This window comes from Diceros bicornis, chromosome 12 (assembly GCF_020826845.1).
Source record: "Diceros bicornis minor isolate mBicDic1 chromosome 12, mDicBic1.mat.cur, whole genome shotgun sequence".
In the NCBI taxonomy this organism is placed as follows: Eukaryota; Metazoa; Chordata; class Mammalia; order Perissodactyla; family Rhinocerotidae; genus Diceros; species Diceros bicornis.
Genome location: NC_080751.1, coordinates 49,890,004 through 49,916,473, shown reverse-complemented (window position 1 = coordinate 49,916,473; position 26,470 = coordinate 49,890,004). Strand labels below are relative to the sequence as shown.

General features: G+C 39.4%; 1 long non-coding RNA gene across 1 annotated transcript in view; it reads left to right on the top strand.

Moving 5' to 3' along the window:
* The first annotated feature begins 160 nt into the window (after window positions 1-160).
* The window catches only part of LOC131412064 (uncharacterized), a 33,521-nt gene continuing 7,211 nt past the window's right edge, over window positions 161-26,470 (top strand). Inside the window, exon 1 of the long non-coding RNA XR_009221701.1 lies at window positions 161-372. This is a non-coding gene — a long non-coding RNA (uncharacterized LOC131412064). The remainder of the gene's footprint in view (window positions 373-26,470) is intronic.

Genomic DNA, 26,470 nt, shown 5'->3' with positions numbered 1-26,470 from the left:
TCCCCGCCGCACCCCCACCCTCCACACAAACACATCAACTTTCCACTTGCAGCGACCTCCCCTCCAGTGTGACTTATCAGCTGTTTGGAATTTGTCACTAAAACAAAACAAATTGTGGAATGTACTGCTCTGCATGCTAATGAAATGGCTGAGCCAGCTCAGGGGTTATGAGAAGGTTTGCAAATTAAGAGAATAATGATCTTCGGTTTCTGACCTCCTGGCACGGCGGCAGTATTTATCAGGAGGCGCATGTGACTAGTTAAGACACAGAGCCCCAGCTTGAAGGAAACAGCTGCTGGCGGCGTGCTCTGGCACTTGGCAGCTGGACAGGCAGGGTGCTGATGTGAGGAATACCGAGACAAAACCACCCCAGTAAGTAACTGGAGAACTTTCGTGTGTGTGTGTGTGTGTGTGTGTGTGTGTGTGTGTGTGTGTGTTTGCAAGCCACCGACAATTTTTAATTTTGATTTTGGTTTCCCTCTGGCGCTAAAGGAGGTGTTTTATCTGTACCTGCTGTTAATAGCCATTTGTATTTTTACTGATTTTTTTTTTTTTAGAATCTGTTCTTTTTAGCCAACGTTGTTTTCTAACTTTACGGATGAATGAGGTATATTCCTTGATTCCTATCTAGGAAACATTGAGTATATTTCCTGATGTCCGGGATTTTTATGGTCTGTGGTGTTTAAGTTCAAAGCCAAGATTCAGGTTTTGAAGTAGAGAATCTATCGAAGTGAGTCAATGGCTAGACTTGATTTTAATTAGTTTTGCCATTGAAACTTGAAAAATAGTGTTTTGAGAAATAACTTGTGAATTTATTGTATGTCTGACTTGACCATTCTAGTCATTTTTGAAGACTCTCTCATTTAACTATGTATAACAATCTGCAATAGAGAAATGAATAAAATAATATTTAGATTAGAAATCACATTTAGATTTCAGGCATGCTTTCTAACTCATTGAAAGATAATATTTTATAGCTCTTTTCTTCAACAAGCTAATTCACCTTCATTACTTTACAGCTAAAATTTTGAGTTGCCCCTGGTCTTTCCGATTTTAGAAAAGGGAAAGTTCATGTTTTTATGAGGCTTGGAGTCTTTCTTCCTTGTTTATGACCTGGTTTATCAAAGTGTTGCCTTAAGCTGATTATCAGCTCTGGGAGCCTGGCACCCAAACTACTGAGAGGACCTGTTCTATTGTTGATTCATTCGGCAAGAATGGAGCTTGCTCTTGGGAGAGCAGCAAAGCAGACATTGTACTGGAACGGAGCTGTTGTTCAGGGACTTTTGTCCTTCCGTGATAGTCACCTGACAGAACGCTTAAGGAGAAAAGAAAAGGGGAAAGGGAGAGGGCAGAACCCTGAATTGGTGATGTAAACCTCTGGAAGTGACAGGCCTCTGAATCAGAGCGTTGCGGGGAGATAACCAAACAAGTTCCTTTTTCTGGATCGCCTGGACATTAAGGGAGGGGTGGGGGGGGGGTCGGTAGTGAGGGCTTGTTTTGATTTGAATTCTTACCAAACACTTGTTTTGTTTGTGACAAGCCCAGGGCACCCTGAAGTGTGGTTTTTCCTCCAGGTGACTGAAAGATTGTCAAGTAGGCTCAGGTCGTACAATTTTCTTGCAACTTCTGCTCCCTGTCTGGAGGGAGCACTGCCCCTCCTCCACCCTCACGACTCTGTGTAGTATGTGGAGAGTGGATTGCAAATGACCCAGGATGTGCTGGTTCTGCCACAATTTCCCTCAACACAGCTGGTCTTGAGTACCACATCAGCCAGAGATCTGGGATGGAAGCTGTTTCAGATGCTCCGTCTGGGGGGCCAGTCTGGCACTGGAATGTTTCCCCTCTTTGTTTCCTTAAGATGGAAGAATCCACAAAACCTAGAGTGTTCAATGAGAAAACATATCTCCAACTCCTCTGTTCCCCTTTATGCTGTTTGGGAGAGGTCCTTGGGTCACCATGTGGCCACATGGCCCAGTGACTTCCCTGTCTGACTGCAGGGCGCTGGCTGCCCGCTGGGCCATTCTTTAGGGAGTTTGCTTCCGGATAGTTTCACTTTTTCCACAGGCTGATGGTGGAAAAGAACTCTCAGGTGAAATTGTGTCTCTGGAATAATACAGCCACCCACAATAAAATGAGGGGTCTAAATGGCAGAGTATCCTTTGAATTATTCAAGTGCTGAATTTTTGAAAGCCCACCAATTATTTTGAAAAACCCAATGATACTCTGACTTTCAAAATATTAATAACAGAATAATAAAAATGATTATTTTACATGCAGACAATACATCCATGGAGTCAAAGACTTTTAGATCTGGATAGGAATTATAGAAGGTGCAATTTAGGGCCGGCCCTGTGGCTTAGCGGTTAAGCGCGCGCGCTCTGCTACTGGCCGTCCGAGGTCCGGATCCCGGGTGCGCACCGACGCACCGCTTCTCCGGCCATGCTGAAGCCACGTTCCACATACAGCAACTAGAAGGATGTGCAGCTATGACATACAACTATCTACTGGGGCTTTGGGGGAAAAAAAAAAAAAGGAGGAGGATTGGCAATAGATGTTAGCTCAGAGCCGGTCTTCCTCAGCAAAAAGAGGAGGATTAGCACGGATGTTAGCTCAGGGCTGATCTTCTTCACAAAAGAAAAAAAAAAAAAGAAGAAGGTGCAATTTAATGCCTTCGTTTCAAAGATGAGGAAATGATAGCAAATTTATCTGGGTCACAGCACTAGTTAGTGGCAGAGCCAGAAAAGAAAGCTCAAGGCTTCTGCTACGATTACCATCATAATATTAACACTAATAATTATAACTTACATTTATTGTGCACTTACTATGCCAAATGATGTGCTAAGCAAGTGTATTTATTTTTATATAATCCTCACAACAAATTTCTCTGCTATATATTATTATTCTAGTTTTATAGACGGAGAAGCTGAGGCTCAGAGACCCCCTTAGCTACTTGACTCTACATGGTACAGGCAGAAGTGGCACCTAGATCTGACTCCAGAACTTGCACGCATTAAAAAGTAAAAGTGGAATGCATATGCTCATCCTACACATTTAAACTTAAAAGCTCGTGAAATGCAAATGAGAATATTTCAGTGCAATGCAGTTAGACACACAATGTGTGTTATGGCCCTTTTGAGCTCCCCATGACAGGAAGGGCGAGGTTTCCCCTTGTGACAGTCCAAGCCCAAGCTATATGGGCTCACTGACCGGCACATGTTTTTCTCTTTGAGAGTAGTTCAGTGATGGCCCTCACATTGGGATGAACAGCAGGGGGGCTTTTTTATCACCCTGGAACACACTGCTTTCACTGCCCCTTCTGACCTCTTCTTCAGTTTTTCCTGTCACTCCTTTCCTTTGGAGGACAGCCACTCCAGCCATGCCCCACCCCAAATAGCTGGCTTAGTGGTGATAAAACTACTATCAGATCTGTTCATTGTGGCTCAACCTGGAAGGTTGGTTGTCCAAGTGTGTTATTGTTGTTTATGAATGTTGTTTATGAAGCAGTGCAATCCTTCCCTCTGTTTGGTCCATTTGTTCTGAGCTGGGAAGGAGGGTCACAGGACAGGGAACCTGGTGTGAGAGGGGAAGGAAGAGAGGTGTGCTTTTCTCTGCTGAGTGGGATGCTGCCTGCACTCACCTTTGCCCGGCTGCGCACTTCTCCCCCGACCGGCTGCCTAACTAAAGACTGGCCGTCTTACTTGTGTGCTATGAACCTGCATCTTTTCTGGGTCATCAGCTAGAGACAGATCCCTAAGAGAAACCTACTTTTTGAACCCTTCTAAAAATTTAGTTTGGCTTTCCATAGTCCTCCATATGGTTAAATGTCAAAATTAGGGCTGGCGATGAGAAAGAGCATTGAGTAATATGTAAGTAGCAGAGGGGTCCTTCAGTTAATCAGGAGGAAAATTAAGTAGACCATTCATGGATGTCTTTGAGAAAATTATCAATGATTTTTCAAGGCTGTTATGACAAGACTACACATTTTGAAGATCAAGCTATTTATAGCAAGAAAAGGGAATTTTTAATCTACTCCTCACCTGCCTGATGCATCTAAAACTAAGCCCAACTCAAGAGTAGTCAGCGATACAGTGTGCTAAACCAGAACCACTGGAAATTACCTCCTATTCTTGCTGGGAATTGCTTATTTTCATAACAATTGGCATAGTCCATTGGGTGTTATACGGAGACACATGAGATAGACTCGAAATCGCAGCCAAGTCCATAAGTCATACTCCAGAGCTGATTTGAAGCAAAATAAAGTGTTTATTTTCCTGGGACCTTTTAGGTTAAGGAAACAAATTTTGTGATGCGGTTCTTGTTTTGTTTCTTTATTTTTGTCTGATTATGTGTGTTCCAAAGAACCTGTTCCCAGAGTGTTAACTCTCTTGGGCCCCACTTTCCCTTTGTATAGCTTGCTCATTTACAGTCCCTGGAGTTGTTGAGTAGTTTGAGTGTCGTGTTCCAATTGTTTTATGGGATTTGAAAGTCTTTGGGTGTTTTTGCTGTTTCAAATGATCTCGAGTCTGCAGTGTGTAGGTTCGCTGTGCTTTGATCTTTTTTGAGCCCATCTATGGTATTGAGAAGACAAACTCCTGAATTTATATGGGAATTTTCTGGTATAAAGCACTTTCTTGCACTTTGCCACAATCCTATGACAGCAGGGCATCATCACCATTCTTTACAGGGAGGAAACTGAGAATGAGAGAAAGTGAGTGACTTGTCCGTGGTCATGGAACCAGTAACCAGCAGAGCTCACCCAAGCCCCAGTCTTCTGATTCTGAGTGATATCTATGGAACTGTCCTTAGTGATCAAAAGTGCTGTAATTTGTATTATCTTCCAGTGGGCAAAGGGTAAATGGATGACTGATTTATGATATGCCATCTCATGCCTGTCAAAGATGGTATTTCTGAAGCCTATGGATATTTGGCTTTGGAAAAAGGGTCAGCTTAGTTACAGACACAATAGTATTTGCTTAGGGCAATATTTTTAAAGGAACTTAGTGGTCATTTTCCTCCCCTGCAGACCCAATGTGGTTAAGTTGGAGTCAAACCAACTGTGACACGATGTAATAGTCAGCTTTTAGAAGAAATGTGGTTGTTTTTTGAGACATAAAAAATGTAGTCTGATGTCCACTGTGCACTCGCCTTACCCAACAAAACCTGCCTGGTTACAGTACCCTTATTCCCATGGGATATAGTGTACTCTGACCACCAGGAACAGTGGTCCACTGTGACTATTTCCCTCTGCAAAGTTATCTACTTACAAGTGAGAGAGTCTCAGCTTGCTGGAATAATTGAAAATCTTCACTACTAGTTGATTTTCTGTTATGGCAATCCAGTTCATTGAATAACAGCATTATCAGTATGTTGGCAAGGTCATAAAAATGACAGTGCATGATGCCTGATGGTTTTACAGTGCTGCACATTGTAATAGCTAGGGCTTAGAGGCAGGGGGTGAGATGGAAGCAAGTGAACAGCTTTATGACAATAACAGCTGTAATAGTGTTTCTTTCTGAAGTAGCTTTTTTTGAGCATGAATGTGAAAGGTAGCCCTCTTTGAATTTAAAAAATCCTGAAAAACATTTAATTCACGAACTGACTTAAAGAGCATTTTTCCTTAGTGACTACTGTAATAGAACTTTCTGCACCTTTCAAGAAGACAAGTTCAACTCAATATTATGGCGGATTCAAATCAATATATGAATGATTTATGAAGCTGCAGATATCCCAACATCTTTTAAGTTTGTATATGATCGAATTCGTAATTTTATTTTCTGAAGACTTCTCTATTTGCCAACTGCTGCCCTATCTTTACACTTAACTTTGTCCTGGTTTAGTGGGGACCTGTCCCCACCCCACACAATGTTCCAAGACCCTTGCATAGATCATTATGCCACTGATTTGCTTTAGTATTATACGTATACGCAGAATTTCATCTTTGAACGTGTTCCAGATACAATCTTTGACAGAGAACTAGTAATGGGGAAAATAACATGGAAAAACTTAAGTTCATAGTTAATTCTAAAAACTTTGCTGCTGCTTAATTGTTTCAAAAATCGCAGACAAGTAACTGCATTTGAATGTGTGTAAGAGATTTTAATTGCTTCGCTTCTTCCTCTCTGAAATACCTGTACTGTTGTAGAGACCTTAGCAATTGTGAACTGGCCAAAAGGGAGGCGATGGGCTGGAAAAGAACTTGGGCAAAGGGGCCATCAAGCAGCCACAGAATCAGACTCCATATTTTTTTTTTTTTTAAAAAGCTGTTTAGTCACTCCTCTGTTTTATTTTGAGAAAGTCATATTTTTCCTTTCATCTCACAATTCAAAATGGGCTGAACCAAGTTGCCTTGGGGTCTTTTACATAAGTTCACTTTGGAAAGGTACCATCCAGGGATTCCTTTCCAGGAATTTTTGCTCTGCAAAACCGACCTGGTTGTACAGAACTTAGACCTGGAGTCAAGAAGCTGGGAAGGACAAATGTCCTTTTCCCCTTTTCCAGCCACACTCTAACGACTGGCCCTTTGACTATCAAGGATGAATGTTCTCAAATCTCAAGTTCATATAGATTTCTGGAATTCATAAACTGCTCAAGAATTTAAAGCAGTTTTAAAATAGAAGAACTGAGTATAATTCCATATTTGGTTCTGGAAAACTCATACCATAAGTTCAATTTGACTGAAGTTTGGATTCTGCTCTATTTTCAGTTCTGCTTTTTAAAAGTTGAAAGTATTTCATTTATGTGTGGAATGCCTGCCATTCAAAATCATATGAGTTGACAGGAGGTTTTAGAGATCGTCATTTTTTTACGGAAAGGACAGTGCTCAATCTGAGTGGTGGTACTCAAGATTTCTCTGTAGTCTCTTTCTCTCCCCCGTCACTCTGATTCTAAGAGGAATCTGTCTCTTTCTATTTGACTTCTGAAGTAGGCATTTAAACTGGATCTGCTCCTGGGAGAGGAAAGAAATTGATGTCTATTTTCACAACACCCAGAGGTAGACGTTGTTGTTGATGTTGTTGATGCTCCTACAGAAGAGAAAACTGAATTTCACAGAGGTTGAGTACCTTGCACAAGGTCACAGCCAGTGAATCGTTAAGCCAGGATTCTGGTCCTGGTCTGCCTGGAAACAAAGTAGATGCCTTTTCTCTTCAACCACAGTGTCTCCCACTATATTTATGTTAAAAACTGGTGCTCACTGTGGAAAGGGCAGTCATTCTGTGGCATTCGGATTCTGCTGTCCTTGTCATGCAACTGACATTATGTCATGCCCAATACACAGCTGTTCCCATTAGAAGGATGCTGTAGGACAAAGAAACGTCCTAGGATTCTGTGGATTCATGATTGCAACCTGCAGTCTCCTTTTAGCCCCTACCCAGAACACACTCATCCTGCTTTTATTGTTGAGGTATTCTCTTAACTGTGGTGGTCTGCACCTTGGGCAGGGTGCTTTGGCAGAGCTAAGCCTCTGGCAACACTCAAAAATCATTGTAGTATCTCAGATGATGTTAGGTATAAAAAAGAATCATAACTGTAGGACCTGGCTGATTAACCAGGAATGGCAATTTGCTTTAAATTATATTTTGTTTTTATAAAAAGTGACGTAATATTGGCACCAAAAGGGGCAATCATAGTCACTCTATAAATTGTTTCTTGGGGCCAACCAGGTAGATAAAAGGGCCAAGCAGACTTTGAAGCAGGACCAGTGGAACATATCTCATGTTATTTTAATTCTCTATGTTTTAAAAAATACTGCTTTCAAGCTCTCTTTGGAAGCTGCAGGAACTTTTGTTGACTTAAGCCAGTGACGGTGGTTTTATTGTGTAAGTACCGAGGCTTTATCTTTTCAGCTATAAGGAGGACTGAGAAATGTGTCACATATAAAATTCTGCAACTACTTGGAATACTCTTTCACATCAAGCTTGTGGAAGAGAGGCTAATATACTTGAAAATTTGTTTTGAGTTTTAATCCTCAGATTTGGAAATCTGACTCAACCAAAAGTTGTTAAAACCTCGGTAAGTACAGACTAGTTTATGGGACTCCTTATGTAGAAGCCAGGATTTACATTTACGTAACAAAAGCAAAAGAAAAAAAGTCCAAAATATATTTTCATATGATTCATTTGGCAAGTATTTTTAAATAGATGCTTTCCACTGCATATTGCACAAACACTAATAATGGCACAGACTTTATCCTACAGGATATTACCACCTAGTTATGCATATTAATATTTTAAAAAATTATTGCAACAATCTTCTTACAACACACAAATATTTGTTATACAAAAGAGAACTTTGCACAGAGTTCTATGGAAGTCTGGGGAAAGGAGATGACTGCATCAAAGTGAGTCAGGGAAGCTTCCTTCGCGTTGATGCCACTTTAACTGGGCATAAAAAGATAAGTAGTCATTGTTCAAGAAGAAAAAACTGTATTTTGAAAGACTCCTTTCCAGGAATAACATGTAACTTGGTAGAGCTGAATCATAGGGTACATGTTGGAGGAAGGATTGGAGAAAAGGCTCAAAAGATAAGGTGGATCCAGATGGTTAAGGGTAATGTTTGCCCTTCTGAAGCATTTAGATATTTTTGAGAACCATTTAAAGTGAAAAAAAAATCTTTTTATTATAGAACATTTCCAACATATACAAAATTAAACAAAATAACATAATGAACCCCCATGTATTCATTACTTGACTTTAACAATTTTCAGTGGACAATCTTGTTTTATTTATATCCCTACCCATGCTCTCTTCTTCCCATATTAGTTTGGAAGCAAATCCCAGACATTTCATCATTTCACCTGTAAATATTTTAGTATGTATTTCTAAAAGATAAGTTCTCCTTTGAAAAACACATGGTCATTAATACATCTAAAATAATTAACTGTAATCCTTACCTATTATTGAAGTTTGTCAAGTAAAGGAGTGAATGAATATATTTGCATTCTGAAAAGAAAACTCTGGAGGCAATGAGGAGAACAGCTTGGAGAGAAAAAATACCAAAGACCAATAGATACTCCAGAGATGGGTTTGAACAAAGCCAATGCTAATGGAGAGGGTAGAAGAATTTTCAGAATATTTAAAAAGTAAAATTGATAGTTTTTGAGAGCAATTAGATATGAGCATGAAGGAGAGGAGAGAATTAAGGGAAATTTAGAGGTTTTAACTTGCACAATCAGTGTATGAATATGCCATTAACTGATGTAATGTGGGGATTCCTTGAAAAGCAGTTTAATCTGGTTCTTCATTAGCCAGAAATGATTGGAAACAAATTGCAAAATGTCTTCCTATTACCCTCAAACAAAACTTTGAGACTTGGACAATTTGGAGTAATTTTGATTGCTCCAACTTAAGAAAGTTATTAACAAAAATTGGAAAACATTTAGAGAATAGCATCTAAAATGCTCAAGGGGACAGAAGAGCCACTTGGACAGACTGATAATTGAGACCTCTTCAGTTTACTATGATTAATAGTTATAAAATTGTAAAGGCTAATGAACATGACATTCACCAAATCCCCAAATGCTAAAGGTTTTAAAGACGTAAATTTGAAATAATGGAAGATTTTTTTTTCACGTTTCATGATGAAAATGCTCAACAAACAAAAAAGTTGAAAGAATTGAATAGTGAATATCAATATACCACCAATTCAGTTTTACCACTAACAATTTACTATGTTAGCTTTTTCACCCATCTACCCATGTATCCATTACTCTAGCCATCCATTGGCACATCTTTTTTTTTGTTCAAAAGAAGTTGCAGACAGCAGTACACTTCATTCCTAAACACTTCGTCATACGTATCGTGAACCAGAGTTCAATATTTGTTTATGTGGAATTTATATTTTACACGAGAGATTAAATTTATACACTTATTTTGCCAAAAGGAATGGCTGTGATTCAAGAAGGATTAACACAATTCATGGCTGATTCTCACTCGGTTATTTATGAAAACAAGAAGCTGTTTGAGAACCTCTTGATGCTCAAAAGTTCTTGCCATATGGAGAAGCCACTCCCTACCACAAAACAGTCTTTGAGGCACTGTCAAGTATTGACTTGGCAAAAGCACATGCCTCTCAGTAAATGTTAATTGAATCTGAATGTGAAGGAACTGACACCCAGAAGCATAAGCTATCTGCCAGTAAGTAATAGATCTGGTACGAGAACAAATCACCTCTAATAGTTTCACATTGAGCATCACTCCCTGCCTGTGACAACTCTGCAGAGTAACAATGCAACAGAGTGAATGATTTATAAGTAAGAACTGTAACACAAGCCATTCATTCTATACAAAGTCAGCCTGAGATTTCTCAAGAGAAACCAGTACTTGGGCACTGGGGAAGGAGGTAAACTGTTCTCACAAAATAGACCTCTTTATTCACGTATTGAAAAAAAACGTGCCTGTGTTCATAAATATTTATCCTCTGATGTCCTCCAAAAAGGATTAAAGCAGCTTATGATAAACAGCAAAAATAAAATAAAATAAAACTGAAAACAATGATTATAGGAATAAAACAAGGGCCAAAATATGCCAGTTAGTAGAGTGAGAAAAGTTTAGATTTAGAAAGCTCTGAAATGTTCTAAATTAAGCCAAATTCTGACATGTCAAATCCTGCCAATTAGCTCAAGAATTGAAAATAAAGCTGAGATGATGTGTAGAAGACATGTTCGTTCAAACGTTTGTTGTTAATGAACATATCTAGGATTCATTTGAAAACTGAAAAATTCAGTTAAATAGCCAGGCATCTGCCCATACGAAAAGGAGATATTCTGATACTAGGAAAAGTTTTAGGTGTTCAATTGACTTTTTCAGTTTCTATTTTGATGTTATGACATCAGTTTATATCAGTGATTCTCAGCTGGGGGCAATTTTACCCTCCAGGGGACATTGGCAAAGTCTGGAGTCATTGTTAGCTGTCCATACTGGGGGTGGGGGTGGAGTATTATTGGCACCTAGTGGGTAGAGGCCAAGAATGCTGCTAAACATCCTACAATGCACAGGACGGACCCCCACCACAAAGAATTATCCAGCTGAAATATCAGTAGGACCAAGGTTGAGGAACCCTGATCCATGAGAGTCAATTACAAATCTTATCCTAATATGCCTTGAAAACACTTTACATGATTTACACATGCCATTTCTCCTCATGACTGCTGTTGAACAGTGAGCAGTGAAGACCAAATACACTTAATGAAATCCTACCGTATCAGCTCCAGGGCAAAAAAGAGATGTAAAGTGACTCGTCCTTCAGAATAAGGTTCATGAAAGTTCAAGCTGAGTGGCTCACATCACAAGTTGACAGCACTCTTTGGTGTCCAAGAGCATTAAATGTTGTCAGGCAACAATATAGATATTTACCTAGCAGAAAAGTGTTCAAATGAATTAGGGCCATGTTGTTTATTGGACAGTTCATCCCAGGACTTCTCCCTCTGGGACTTTGGGACCTCATTTCTCTCTTCGTTCCTCTCCAAAAACTCATGAAGGAGAACGGAGGGTATCGGAAGCAGGTGGATTGAATAAACTACTGCTGCCAAACTGATGATTATATGTCTCTGATTTACGTTATTCTCCTTCATCTTCCCCTTACTAATTATATATACTCTACCTGTGTTTGCAAACATGTTCTCCTTCTTTTGTTATTCTTGTTACAACTGGTACCTATCCTCTTATCTTCAGTTATCCCCTCCTCCTTCTGAGTCTTTAACCTCTTCCTTTCTACTAGATCATCCCCATCAGCATTACAAGTATGTTCCAGCAATGCTCATCTTATAAAAATATCCCTTGGTCCTCACATCCTCTGCCAATTTCACTTCACTTCAGTCCTAGACGAATGTGTTAAATTCAGATTCTACACGAGCTGTTTTTGTTTCTTGACCTCCCATTTACTCTCCAACTCACACCAACCTGGCTTCTGCTCACAGCTTCACTAAAGCTGCTCTTGTCAAGGTTACCAGTGACCTTCTTATAGCAAAAATTTTTTAAGCAGATAGTTTTCCATCCTTCTCTTCTTTGACCTCTCAGTAGCATTCAGCCAGTTGATGGTTTCAGCTTCCATGAGCACATTCTTCTCTTGGCCCCATGGCACAATATGCTTTAAGTTTTCCTTCTGCCTCTCTGACAACTGCTCATGATGCTTTGCTGCTTCACTTCCTCTCTCTGACCTCTAGATGTTGCAATGCCCAAGGCTTAAGGGTGGACTCTCTTGTCCTTTCTCTTTCTACTTTCTCCCTAAGCGATCTGAACTATTCCTCTGGCTTTAAATGCTGTTCACATGGGGATAACTCTCAATTTTAAATTCTCAGATCTTTCCTTGGAGCTCTGTATGTATAAATAAATAAACATTTGTGTCTTGAGACCTGCATGTGGCAGTTTCACAGGCATCTCAACCTTAACACATCTTAAGCACAACTCTAGATTTCTTCCAATATACCCATTCCCTTCATCCTGCCAATCTTTTCCAACTAAGTAAATGGAATTATGATCCAGCCAGTTTTTCAAGCCTTACATTCCCTCATATCTTGCACTAAATTAATCTCCAGGTTTCAGCTCTTGACTTAAATATCACCTCTTCAAAGAGATCTTTCCTTACCACTCACCTAAAATAATCCCTCCTGTCATTCTCTGTTTTAGCATCATGCATGGGTTTTCATTCATAGCTCTTATAACAATTTGTAATTATATATCAATTTGCCTGTCGGATTAGTTTCCCTCACTAAACTGTACACTCCATTGGACGGGGTCCTGGTCTGTTTCATTTACCACTGGATACCCAGGGCCTGGCATAATGTCTGGAAGGTAGAGGTATGTGCTCGGTCGATATTTGTTGAGTTAATAGAGGACTATTTGGATACCGGGCCTAAAACAGACACTTTTTGCTTCCTGCCAAGATAAGAATTAGGTCCTTTTGCTGTTAGAATCATACTTTTAATTAAATTAAAAGATAATGTTTAAACACCAACCAGGAAAAAAAGATAATATTTAATAAGTGCTTGTCAATTGATGAATCGATTGATTAACCAATTGAAAATTCACTTAATTTCTTTGTATCCAATTTGTTTATTTATAACATAAAAATAATACTATTAACTCTCTTTTTCAGAATTATGCTATAGGGTGAAGTTAGATTCTTGCCCTTTAATCTCCTTTGAACAAAGACATTAAATACGTACAAAGTCCCATTTGAGATGGGGCAGATACTACATGTACTATCAACTTCCTTGGTCTGAGTACTGCACTGGACTAATGTCTGAACTCTTGTGGTTTGTGAGCCAACCAAATGTCATCAGTCTTTATTATTATAAGCCCAATATAAAGGACACTATAAGACAGTGTTTTTGTGAGGTGGCTAGAATGATATCATCGCCTATGCAGCCTTGGAGGCCTCCCCTTGGCTGCCTTGCCCTGTAGGGAGTGCCATATGAAGCTGGTGGACCACACAGCACAGTGGCCCCTGGCTGATGGCCTCTGGCCAAGTTACTGAAGGGTAACTGAGGTGAACGAAGTGACAAAGGAAGCAACTTCACGGGGAGTAGTAAGGGGTATTATCTCTAGATCTTGATAGAGTCACAGACGCCTCTGCAAAAAGGAAACCCTTATATTTGCAAATTGGATGTTCAGTCTGAGGTTGCCCATGGACTCTTGGGAGGGAGAGAAAGTTTTATTATCACGAATTTTTGTGCCTCTAAAAAGATGACGGTGAGAATCAGAGAATGAGGTTGTTTTTTCTCTCCTTTTGCACTGGGCAAGTCCACCTGTTTTAAGTTATAAAAAATGATATCAGGTGGGGGAACCTCAGGGAACACTGATTTCCTTTTGTCTTCTGAAATTCTCTGGGACGATCAGTCTTCATGCATACGAGTAGTGTTTGACAGACTCCTTTGAGACCCTGGGCAGGTTGTCCATCCGAACCCAGGGACATCCTTCAGTTTTTTTCAAGCATTTAATGAGGCAGGTATCCTCCTGAAGACAATTATCTCATTTTGTAAAGTAGAGACATCTCTCCCCACAGTTAAGACTGGAGCCACCTGAGGGGCCAGCCCCATGGCCTAGTGGTGAAGTTCGGCACACTCCACTTCAGCGGCCCGGGTTTGGTTCTCAGGCGCAGACCTACACCACTCATCAGCAGCCATGCTGTGGCAGCAACCCACAGGCACAGATGTTAGCTCAGGGCGAATCTTCCTCAAGCAAAAAGAGGAAGATTGGCAATAGATGTTAGCTCAGGGCCAATCTTCTTCAACAACAACAACAACAAAAAGATTGGAGCCACGAGAGCCCTGAACAAACCACTGGGAATGTGAGGAGTATTTACTTCTTACAAATTAACTTACCCCATCCTTGTCCCTCTTGAAAAAGCTGCCACTGTCTAATGCGGGTGGAATTTGAGGATGAAGACAATGGGAGCTATATTTTGCAGACTATTTGAGCCCAAACCTGGGAGACCGGCGCAGAGTCTCGAAGCCTCGTGGTGAGCAAGTTTAGAAGTGAGTTTAGACCAGGGGAAGGGAGCATGTGCAGGTCTTTTCTGTGAGACTTGAAAAAAAGAAGCCAAAGTTTCAGTGACCAAAGGTAACCAACAAAATATATAGGGCTCCGTGCGACAGGAGTAAATGACCAGACAGGGTTCAGGACCCAAGCATCAGAGCCAGAGAGCCAGCCATTTGTGCCTAGAGCCATCTTGAGTTCTAAGGCTCTACCTTCTCATGCTTATCTTCACCAACACATTTTTGCCCATCTCAGAGTTACCCAGAACTGCTGCAGATGCCCAGTACCCACCAACCAGGGATTTTCACGTTTTACTAAAACCTTCACTATCATTCTAAACCCCTGAAAACAATAATTATTTGACAAAGGGAGATGATTAGGTTGGAATAGTTTTTGCAAAGTCAAAGAACCAAATTCCTTGGAATCAGACTGGTGAGCAAAAATTTCGTGACTGAGTATGGCTGCTTCATTTCGCCAAATCTAAATGGCAAAAGGACTGCTTCATCTCAGAAAACTCAGACTTTTTTAAGCAGATGCATTAGCTCAAAATCAGCCTTCTGACACATGCACTTTTTATATCCCAGGGACCCCAGTATGAGTCTGGATTCTACGGAAGCTCACTGTGATGGAATATTTCCCTTTCTTCCTTCCACTAACACATTCTTTAAACTTGGTCAAATTATGTTATCTTTTTGGCCTGGGGCTCTCTTTTATAGGATGAGATAGTGGAAATGTTCCCTGTCTCTCCTATTACCACAGTCTCTTTCTCTGTTAGAGCCACAGAGTTTCCTCTGAGTGGATTTAAAAAAGCACGATCAGAAGAATTGAATGAGCAAGATGATGAAATCAGGTGTTTAGAGACCAATCCTTGCAGCTGCACTGACCACTAAAGAATCCTTCCCTGGTTTCTGGTTTCTTTTTAGAGTAGTAAACAACAACAGAGGAAGACTACTAGCTCAACTTGTGTAATCACTAATTATCCAAGTGACTCATTATCTAAGTGCTGGAAATTATCCACAGGAAATTATCCTGAAAAGTCCACAGTGATGAATACCTGTGATTAACTCAAATCTGACAGAGGAGTAAGTTGTTACTAGTTGTGGTCAAGAAATCCAAAGCAACAGAGAGAGGAAGTGGGAGAGAGTGAAACTAGATACTATGGTGTGTGGAATATGAAAATATATTTGCCTCTAAGCATGAGTAGGTACATATTTTTTTTAGAGACAGCCCAGTAAACACTCTATTTTCCCTTAGTCTTTCCAGAATCTACAAAGTAAAGTGTTGAGAGGGCATTGGCATCAAGTCCCATGCTCTTTGGGAATCATTTGTAAACATCTATTTTGTTGATTATGAGAATTTTTCTGTAAAAGAAAAACACAAAAATCTGATAAAATTGCAAAACTTGGAGGTAATCTAGACATTTAAGCATATTATAAGGGGAAATAAATAATAATTTATTAGCCTAACCAAGCTTGATAAATGCTACAGAAATCCCCAAACTTTCTCGCTTGGGCAAGAGGCGAAATTTGTCTTGCAATTTGAACCTACTTTTTAAAGGAAAATATGCCAGAAGCCTTAAGCATAGTAGCTGCCTCGTGCTTCTTCCTTGTTCAACCCACAAATAGTAACATTCTGAAGATTTGCACGTTGAAGAGTCCTCCTTAGCTTTTGCTTAGCATCTGTGCTGTCAGCCGGCAACCTGATGAGTCTGAGGTAAGGATTGGCAAATGCGAACATCTGCAGGGCCAAGAAGATCCCATGATGAGTGGGATTAGGGATTAGGGGTAAGAAAAATTCCCTCTGTCTGGGATAAGTGCTATTTCTCATTCCTCTTAATTCTACTAAACAAGGAAAGGGGCATAGTGGGATAATAAATGGCAATGAGGATTGGCCGCAGTTTGGGGCGACAATCGAGGATAGTAAGGACTTGGGGGAATGCGGAGGCAGTTGCTCTTCAGCTCCAACTAGATGTTGCCCCATTTGGATGCAGCCCTAAACTGGCAGATCAAATTTTTCCACAAGAATCTAGAAAACTGGATTTTTTAAAGTGAAAGTCTGGATTTGTACATTTTTTCAACTAATTCAAAATTTTTGAAAGTTTGTGAGACCCAATCCTGTGTGGGCCTAACAAAAAAATACATCTATGGGCTAGATCTCTGTCCAAGAAGTCACCATTTTATAACCTGTGGATGCTGAGTGAGGAAGAAAGTGTTAACTTGAACCATCTTCAATTTGGATAAAAAACTAAGACTTGTGGTCTATTATTTGTATGTCTTTAAATAGGCAGGTATTTATAAAGAGAAAAGTGTAAAAAGAGAAGGGCATTTGAGAACAATACTTATAATGTTTAAACAACCACTGTACTTTTATACTTAATTCTAGCATCAGAACCAGAATTCTTGGGTTATTATGGAAGCATGATTTTGTGTTGACCCACAAGCCCATCTATGTGAGATGTTGCTGATGTGAAGCACATGGCATCTGTTCAGGCATCTTGCTGTGACTATGATTCTCAATAAAAACCTCCTTGGAATGATTCACATTGCTTCATATTACAACAAAGACACGGCAATTTGGATACATCTAGATGACATAAGGAATTTTCTAGTTTTTATGGAATTGATGTTTGGCACTTTGTAGACAGCACATTCTCAAAGTAAAGACTTCCTTATCCAAAAGCAAAATTAAATTTTGGAAGAGAAACTATAATACCTAAGAAACAAAAACATCTTTACAAAACCTGAACTCCTTTCACACTGCTTTAGATGCATGAAGGTAATAGATTTTGGGTCTTGAGCACTCCTTGATTATTCAGTGTAAATACTGCTCCAGATATTCCAGTATTTTTTTTCCCAGTCATTGATGTTTTTATGGTGTTTTTTTGTGTTTCTCTCCCAAACTGTATTATTATGTCATAATAAGTCAGTGAGAGGTTTAAATATTTTCATTTGTATTTTTCTGTTTTAAAAATTCCATAAATAATTTGTGTCGCATTTAGTAGTAAGGAAGTATCTTTTTACTTAAATGCCTGGTGAATACTTTCAGGTTTCATGTGATTAATAGTTCAAGAATGCTAAGATAATTAAATAAATAAATACATGCCCTGTTTCTTGGACTAGAAATTAGAAGCAAGCGTTGAAAAGAAAACACTGAAGATGAGATACTGTGGCAGGTTAAAGACTGGCAAGGGTCTAAGACTGTGTGAACATGCAGACTTGTGAAATCCCCACAGATTACCCTAGAAGCCGATGAGGTTCTCGTTCTAATTTTAGTGCCCAGTTTGGTTTCACTTACTATTTCAACTCTTCAACATCCTTATTGTGACTAGTAGATCCATCAGCAAAACTTTGGGTGGAAATGTTTTTGTGTAAAATCCACTCTCAAGAATTGTTTTCAGGGACATGACACGCATTTATTTCCATTCCGCAGAAGAGGAAATGCAATTTCCAGACTTGGATCCCATTCATGACTCACTAGTTCACATGAGCTACTACTGGCATTTCTCTGTGTATCTACTGAAATTGCCTGGTCTTTTTTTTTTTTTTTTTTTTTTTGAGGGAGATCAGCCCTGAGCTAACATCCCTGCTAATCCTCCTCTTTTTGCTGAGGAAGACTGGCTCTGAGCTAACGTCTATTGCCAATCCTCCTCCTTTTTTTTTTCCTTCCCCAAAGACCCAGTAGATAGTTGTATGCCATAGTTGCACATCCTTCTAGTTGCTGTACGTGGGACGCGGCCTCAGCATGGCCGGAGAAGCGGTGCGTCGGTGCGCGCCCGGGATCCGAATCCGGGCCGCCAGCAGCGGAGCGCGCGCACTCAACCGCTAAGCCACAGGGCCGGCCCCTGAAATTGCCTCGTCTTTAAGTTCTTTGGGGGCATGTATATGTCTTTGTATCCCCTTAAGTACTTATCTTATATGCTTGATAAATATTTCTTTAAAAAATAGATTGTAACTGATCAATAAAAATATAATTGAATAGGTTGGGCTGTATGTCTAGAGACAGCTAGTTTTATCCTCCCAAAAATAATGAACACTACAGAGTAAGAAGCCGATTATAGAATCTTCTTTTAAGAAAATGTGGGACGAAGGAACATTTGGTACAAACGGGATTTAAACTAGTTCTTATTTCGTAGCCTGTGCTACCCTTACCCCCTTTTTCTTTCTCTCTCTCTCTTTTTTCTTTCTTTATTTTGCAAAATGGGTATAAGTAGGTAAAATATGTGTGGCTTATGAGTTTGAGAGAGATGACATAAATGGGAATCATTGTATCCCTTATGTAGAAGACACCTTTTGGTCGCTTACCAGGAAAATAATAATAGTAGCTAACAAGAATGTACTATGTGCCAGTTAATAAGCACTTTACCTGTATTAACTCATTTAATTCTCATAACAATTCTACAACATAAATACTATTATTATCCTACTCTACAGATAAAGATACAGAGACACAGTAAGATTAAATAGCTTGCCCAAGGCCATATAGCTAGAAAGCAAATTTGATCCCAGTGATCTGGCTCTACAGTCCAGGCTCTTAACCACTAAGCTGTACTAAGAAAAGAACTCACTGAATGAGTAAAATGGGTAAAGCCTACACAGACCCACAAGAAAGGGCTGTATTGGACTGTATCACATGCACCACCACAGAGGCTTTTAGTTCTGATGCTTAGAACACGGTAGTCCCTCTCTCCCTCTTTCAATCTTTGTTGAGTGAAAGAATGAACACATGTATACTTTAATTCCAGGTTTAAGACCTCACCATTCTGCTAGCATTCCTGCTTTTCCATGCCTCTCTGAGGTTTTCAGTGTCATTTTCTCGGCGTTCAGTGTTCTCCTTTCCTCTGCTCAGAGCAACCCTACTCATGCCTCAAGGCACAGCTCAATTCTATGAGTGGAACTTGTCTTTACTTCTCTCCTGACTCTTTCATAACCCCATGCATTGTAATTTCTATTCATGTGTGTCCTCTCTTTAGATCCTAAGGCCTCTGAGATCACAATCTAGCCTGATATATACTTGTCCCTCTGCCATGGTGTTAATCACAGTGTCTGGCATGGTAATAAGTGTTTATTAAATAAATAAGAAAATGACTGGAAGAAATATTCAAGTGTATTTCTATTCTTTTTAACATAAATCGGTAATACTAAAAATCTGGAAGCATGTCTTGAAATTCCATTATAGGCATGTTAACATAAAAGGAGTAAATTCATTCAATAATCAAAATAAAAAATTCACGACAAGAGTAAGATTAGAGAAGAAAATTGGAGAAGAAACAAATTTGAAGTGTGAAGGCCATGTTGGAAGAATAAGATGGCAGAGAAAGATAGCCATATAAAGCTATCAAACACACTTCTGTGTTGGGGGCTAGAAAGACAAAAGACACAGTCTGGTTCTTGGAAACTACTAGGGAGACAGAGCCATTCAGTAACATAAATCATAAAAAGCCTAAAGGAAATCAGTACATTGAGTGCCAAAGTCTGCCTGGAACTTTGGGGAGGGAGGAGGAGAATTCAAGGAGGCATTTGAAAAGTAAGTATGTGATTGCCAAGCAGACATATTAGGGGGAAGGGAGACATTCTAAAAAAAAGAACAATATGTGCGAAGTGTGATGTCTTAGTCAGTTCAGGCTGCTATACCAAAAATACCATAGACTGGGTAACTTAAACAACAAACCACCCTCATGATCTAATCAACTCCCAAAGGCCCCATTTGCAAACACCATCGCATTGGGGATTAAGGTTTCAACATATGGATTTGGTAGGGACACAAACATTCAGTCCTTTTCACATGGGCGCTATGAAAAAGAAGTTCATTTTACAGCAATAGAACATGTGGTATAGTAAAGCAGAGGTGAGTAAAGAGGAGTGAGGGCCATTCATGACAGGCTTTGTATGCCATGCAAAGGACTTTAGATTTTGATAAGACACAATAGGGAATGGTGGTAGAATTTTGAATAGGGGAACTGTGTGATCAAGCTCATAATTTGGAAAGATTGATTTGGCCCCAATAGAGAGAAGAGATAAACAGGAGGCAAGAGTTGATGTAGAGGCCTGAGGAGTAAGCATTGTAGTGCACCAGCTTGAACCCAAGAGTGTCAGTGGAGAAAGGTAATGCCAGCTTGAACCCAGAAGTATTGGTGAAGAGGAAGAGAAGTGGAGGCATATGAGAAACAATTGAGATGCAGATGATTGGACTTGGATATGGACGGATGGTGAAAGAAGGCTACAAACTCTAGAGTGAGTCCCAAGTTTCTGGCATGGAACATTGGAAGGAAGGTTGAGCCATAAATCAAGGAAGGAAATATAGGAGATATAGCAATTTAGGGAAGTGAAGAGGACATATCTTTTAATTAATTAAAAACTTTTAAATTGACATATAATTCATACACCATTAGAATCTACACTTTTAAAGTACACACTTCAGTGATTTTTAGCATATTCACAAGGTTATACAACTACCATTATCAAATTCCAGAACATTTTCATCATCCCCAAAGTAAACCCTGAACTCATTGTAGTCACTCTCTATTCCTCTCTCCTCTCAGCCCCTGGCAACCACTAATTTACTTTCTGTCTCTGTGGATTTACCTATTCTAGACATTTCATATAAATGGCATTATACAATATATGACCTTTTGTATCTGGATTCTTTCACTTAGCATAATGTTTTTAAGGTTTATTCATGTTGTAGCATGTATTAATACTTAATTCCTTTTTATGGCTGAATAACATTTCATTGTATAGATATACTTCAATTTTGTTTATCCATTCATCAGTTCATGGACATTTGGGTTGTTTCCACTTTTTGGCTATTATAAATAATACTGCTATGAACATTTGTGTACAAGTTTTTGTGTGGACATAAGTTTTCCCTTCTCTTGGGTATATCCCTAGCAGTGAATTTCCTGGATCATATGGAAACTCAATGTTTAAGTTTTTGAGGAACTGCCAAACTGTTTTCCAAAGTGGTTGTATCATTTTACATTTCCATTAGCAATGTATAATGGTAAGATATGAAAACTTACCCAAAAGTTAAGTAAAACTTGTCCAAAGTCGCACCTTAGTAAGTAGCAGAGCTAGGATGTGATCTGCAGAGCCCACTCTGTCCTCTACAGTACACCATGCAGCTGGTCTCCACTTGGTTTGGAGTCACCGACATAGATGGTGATTGAAGCCATGGTTGTGGATGAGTTTACCATGGTGAGTTTGAGGCGAGAGGAAAAGTCCAGGCAAGGAGACCTGCGAACCCCCAGCAGTAGGACAGAAGTCTGCACATGAGACTGAGAAGGTGTGACCGGAGGCACAGAAAGAAAATCAGGGAAAAGACATTGCCAGGAAAACCATCTGAGGGGAGAATTTTAGTGGGGGTGTAGTCAAGAGATAACACACGGCTGCTGAGCCTTAGTGTAACTTCTGCCAGAATTTGGTGACTTCTGCCAGAGTGGTTTTGGCGAGGTGTAGGGGTGGGAAGTGGAGGGAAAATTGAACAGAGCTTATTTTGGTAGTCTGAAGAGGGGATGGAATCAAGTCAGCAAATTCTACTTTCCTGTGAAGAATAGGGAGATAGGAGAGATGGCCAATAGATAGCTGGTGTTTTTCATTTGTTTTTGTTTTGGGCCAGAAAAGACATCTCATGTTTACTTAAACTGCTAACAATTTAGTTTCAATTCATTAATTCCTCCATTCTTTTATAATTGTACCAACAAAATCCTTATTCCTGTTCCTTTGCCTCCTCTCTTTAACAGTGACTATGAAAAGCTATCTACCTCTCCCTCTATCTTTCTTTCTCCTTTGTCTTTCTAGATCCACTAATAGTAAAAAATACCCATCAGATTCCTGTTTCTAGAAGTCACACAACTTCTCAAGGGTAATTTGTCTTATAAGGAACCAGTACTATCAACCTCAAAACTCCTTGAGAATTCCAAAAGTTCTTGTCAGCACTTTTGACAGATCCCCACCATATGTAGTGTGTCCTCCATATGTAATATGCTATTAATCGATTTATAATATTGTTCTAATGGGGAAATATATTCTAAATTCTGAATAATCACTTTACAAATATAGTTTGAAAATTTCGTAATTTTAGGACTTCCTTTTTTTCATTGTGCTTTACGCTCTTAAAACATTTTTCAAATGAATTTTTTTTGTTCTGACGAGGAAAGCAGAGTAATATTATTTCTCTTATATTAAAGATGATGAAAGTGAACCTTACAGAAGTTGAATGAGACCTAAGATACTACTGAAATTTTCTAGTCACTTATGTTTTCTCTTTTATTGCTATGTACAGTGATTTCTCTTCAGAAGTAAGATGAAGTTAGTCAATGTCTTAGATGGGAGCAAGAGAGACATCATCACCTCTTGAGATTTGTTTTCCTTGTAGAGAAAGGAAGAAACATTTGCTATAGGACAAACATCTGAAATAAAGGAGAATGACAAATTCATTAAGTGGAGTCTTCTAGTTATGGGCTTTAAGCTGTGTAAATTTAACTGAGAGTACAGAAATAATTTTAAAAACATATTTTTCTTTGGTTACTGTACTTTACTTTTAATTGGTTCCAATAAAAAATCTAGCTCCAAGTCTCTGATTAGAAGTAATTTCAAACTGAGACTTTACCATCCCTTAAAAGAGTACGATAAACATATTGGTTTCGAAACAAGAGCAATATGTTTTCACTTAGATGATAACATAGCACAATTTCAATTGAAAAAGGGAAATTAATATTACATCTTCAAGCAGGTCTGTATCTATGTATATAAAATTCAGCACCAAAATGGTGTAAGAAACTTTGCTTTTAAAGCTTATCTCTGTCGGGTCTGGCCTGGTGGCATAGCGGTTAAGTTTGCATGCTCTGCTTTGGTGGCCTGGGGTTCGCAGATTCCCATCCCGGGCACGGACCAACGTACTGCTTGTCAAGCCATGCTGTGGTGGCATCTCATATAAAGTAGAAGAAGATGGGCACAGAGGTTAGCTCAGGGCCAATCTTCAGCAAAAGGAGGAGGATTGGCAACGGATGTTAGCTCAGAGCTAATCTTCCTCACACACAAAAAATAAATAAATAAAGCTTATCACTGTCAATAGTGAAACTGGATAATAAAATGAATAATAATAATAATAATAATAATAATAAAGCACTGTACAGCCCCTGTGCTTTTCATAGTGCATTCATTTACTTATGCTTTGTTTTTAATCCAAAAACAATTCAGAACTCAATGCATCCCTACTTGACCCCAATCATTTTACCGTCATCAGCTCTTGTTCTAAATATTGTCTTATGTGTGTTCTTATTCTTTTTTCACGTGATGATAAGTTTCTTGATAGCAGGTTGGTGATATCTGTCTTGTGTCCAATTCTGGAATCATGCTCAGATATCTCCAGCCACTTTGCTGTCTGACATCACTGAATTTAGCTGGTATCTTCTGTTTTAGTTTTGTGACCCATAAAACTTAATATTCTCAGGTGTCTCGTTTTTCAGAAAGCCTCCCTAGATCTTTTTGGTTGAATTCGGTCCCCTTTGTGTGCTCCCATAATACCCTGGGCATGTGTCTCTGACACTGGACTTAACAGGGTCATTGTTTTACAATAACCAGTGTAATCTGTCTCCCACACAGCAACGTGGGCCCTTGTGTATGGCTCTTTACATCTCCAACCCGTAGCACAGGGCTTAACATTTAATAGGTATTCAGTAATCGCTGGCCTTTTTGCTCAATCAACCAAACACCTTCCTCTGAGAGCATGGAGATACTTTTGAAGGCAGTCTTTCATTATGTTAGTGCTTCTTGCTGCATTCCTATGTAGCAACTTAGAACTCAGGTTTTAAAACCCTTTCCTGGTATTTTCAGAGAAAGGCAGCTTCCACTCCCAGCACGTAGTTTAGAACGAGATTTTGTATTCCAGGCTGTGCCTTCTGTTCACATTTTCTTGCTTCTGAGAGGTTTTCTGTGTAGTGTCTTCATTCCCTTAAGGTTTCCTTGGTGCAGATTCCCTCCCTTGAGATTATCATCTGGCCCCAGTGGGAGGATCCCTAAGAGTTTTACTTACTCCTGCCAGCTATTGAGAATGTATTCTTGCTCATGATGGGCACATAAGGCATGAGCACATTAGTGCTAGTACCAATTACTGAATGGAGGTCAATAACCAGCTCAGAGCTCATGTCACAAGGCCTCCTTGCAGTTTTTGGTAACAATTAAGTAACATGGTTTAGCTGTATTTTATTTATTACTGGATTTCTGGGGTGGGGCCTGGACTCTCAGAGTTCATTGGGTAAAGCACTCAACATGGTGACTAGCACAGAAGCACTCAAAAAGATGACTTCCTCCTCCTCTTCCGCCTCTTCTTCTCCATCATCATCATCATCATCATCATCACCAACCTCATCATCATCAAACTTACTCTGAAGTAGATGAACAGTCAAAGGATAAGGAAGTGACTTTACTTCAGAGGATTTGGAACCAGGTCCTTTCAGATCATTAGTGCCACAGACAGGATTCTTATGAATATAATATTGGCATCTTCAGGAGAAGAAAACATTGATCTTTAAAAAAAATTATTTTACCAAAGTTTAAAATTTTAACTTCTGAGCAAAACATTTCCTAGTTCTGGAATTTATTTTGGGGTATTATTTACAATTTGAACATTGGAGTCACCATAGTAGGTCGTAAGCCTTCCATGTGGTTGAATGTGTCCATCTGGAAACCATCTGATTGCAAATATCTAATATGTGTATATATGGGTTCTCTTCCATGCTCAGCTCTGGACAAGTGCTAGGAAAATACCTCCTTGGTTGGACTTTGGAATTCCATTTTATTTGTTACTAGAGCTTCTTCAAGGCTTTCATTTCTGGGCCTGCCCCGCGGCTTAGTGGTTAAGTGCGCATGCTCCACTACTGGCGGCCCGGGTTCAGATCCCGGGTGCGCACCGACGCACCGCTTCTCTGGCCATGCTGAGGCCACGTCCCACATACAGCAACTAGAAGGATGTGCAACTATGACATACGACTATCTACTGGGGCTTTGGGGGAAAAAAATGAGGAGGATTGGCAATAGATGTTAGCTCAGAGCCGGTCTTCCTCAGCAAAAAGAGGAGGATTAGCATGGATGTTAGCTCAGGGCTGATCTTCCTTACAAAAAAAAAAAAAAGACTTTCATTTCTCATTCAACTCATGTCAGGAAGCTGTAAATAAGTTAGTTTCATTGCCAATACTAAATGCCAGTAACCAAGAAAAAAAAAATAAAATGCAGCTTAACCTTGTTACTTAATTGTTACCAAAAAATGCAGTGAGGCCTTGTGAGATGAGCTTTGATCTGGTTATTGACTTCTGTTCAGTATTTGGTACCAGTGTGTCCCTGAGTTGCAAAGCTTGCTGTAATAATGATGGTTATTCATTTTCAGACAATAGGGCCAGTGATAGCATGCTTAGAAGCTAAGCACAGAGAATAGTAAACACTTGTTCTAGACAATGCCCAGAAATTGATCTAATAGGCAAGCCTTAACAACAGCTAAAATTCGTGTAGGTAGTGGAAAAATTATAAACTTTTGGAGTCAGATGGATCTATCTTTGCAACTTAATTAGTAACATGATATGGACAAGTAATTGAACCTCTCTAGGCCTCAATTTCCTTATCTGTGAAATGAGAATAATACTTGGCTTTCAGAGTGTTTATAAGATTTAAACATAATATAGGTAATTTCCCCAACATTATGTCTATCACATTACATGCCACCAACACATAATCTAGTATGTGTAAAGGCTATTATTACTTTGTTTTCTAAAATCTGGGACAATGTTGATTATTAATGCCCCATTAATTTAATAAAACCTCTTTGCAGGTAAAAGCAAGAAAACAACAACAACTAAAAATTTAAAACCCAGGAAAACCTCATTATGGCATTAAATAAACCTATCCAAAGCAAGAATGAAAAAAATTACTTCTAGGATTGAGAAATACAGAAATGCATGCTCCCTACTGTCATTCTTCAATAACCTTTGGGGATATTGCTCCACT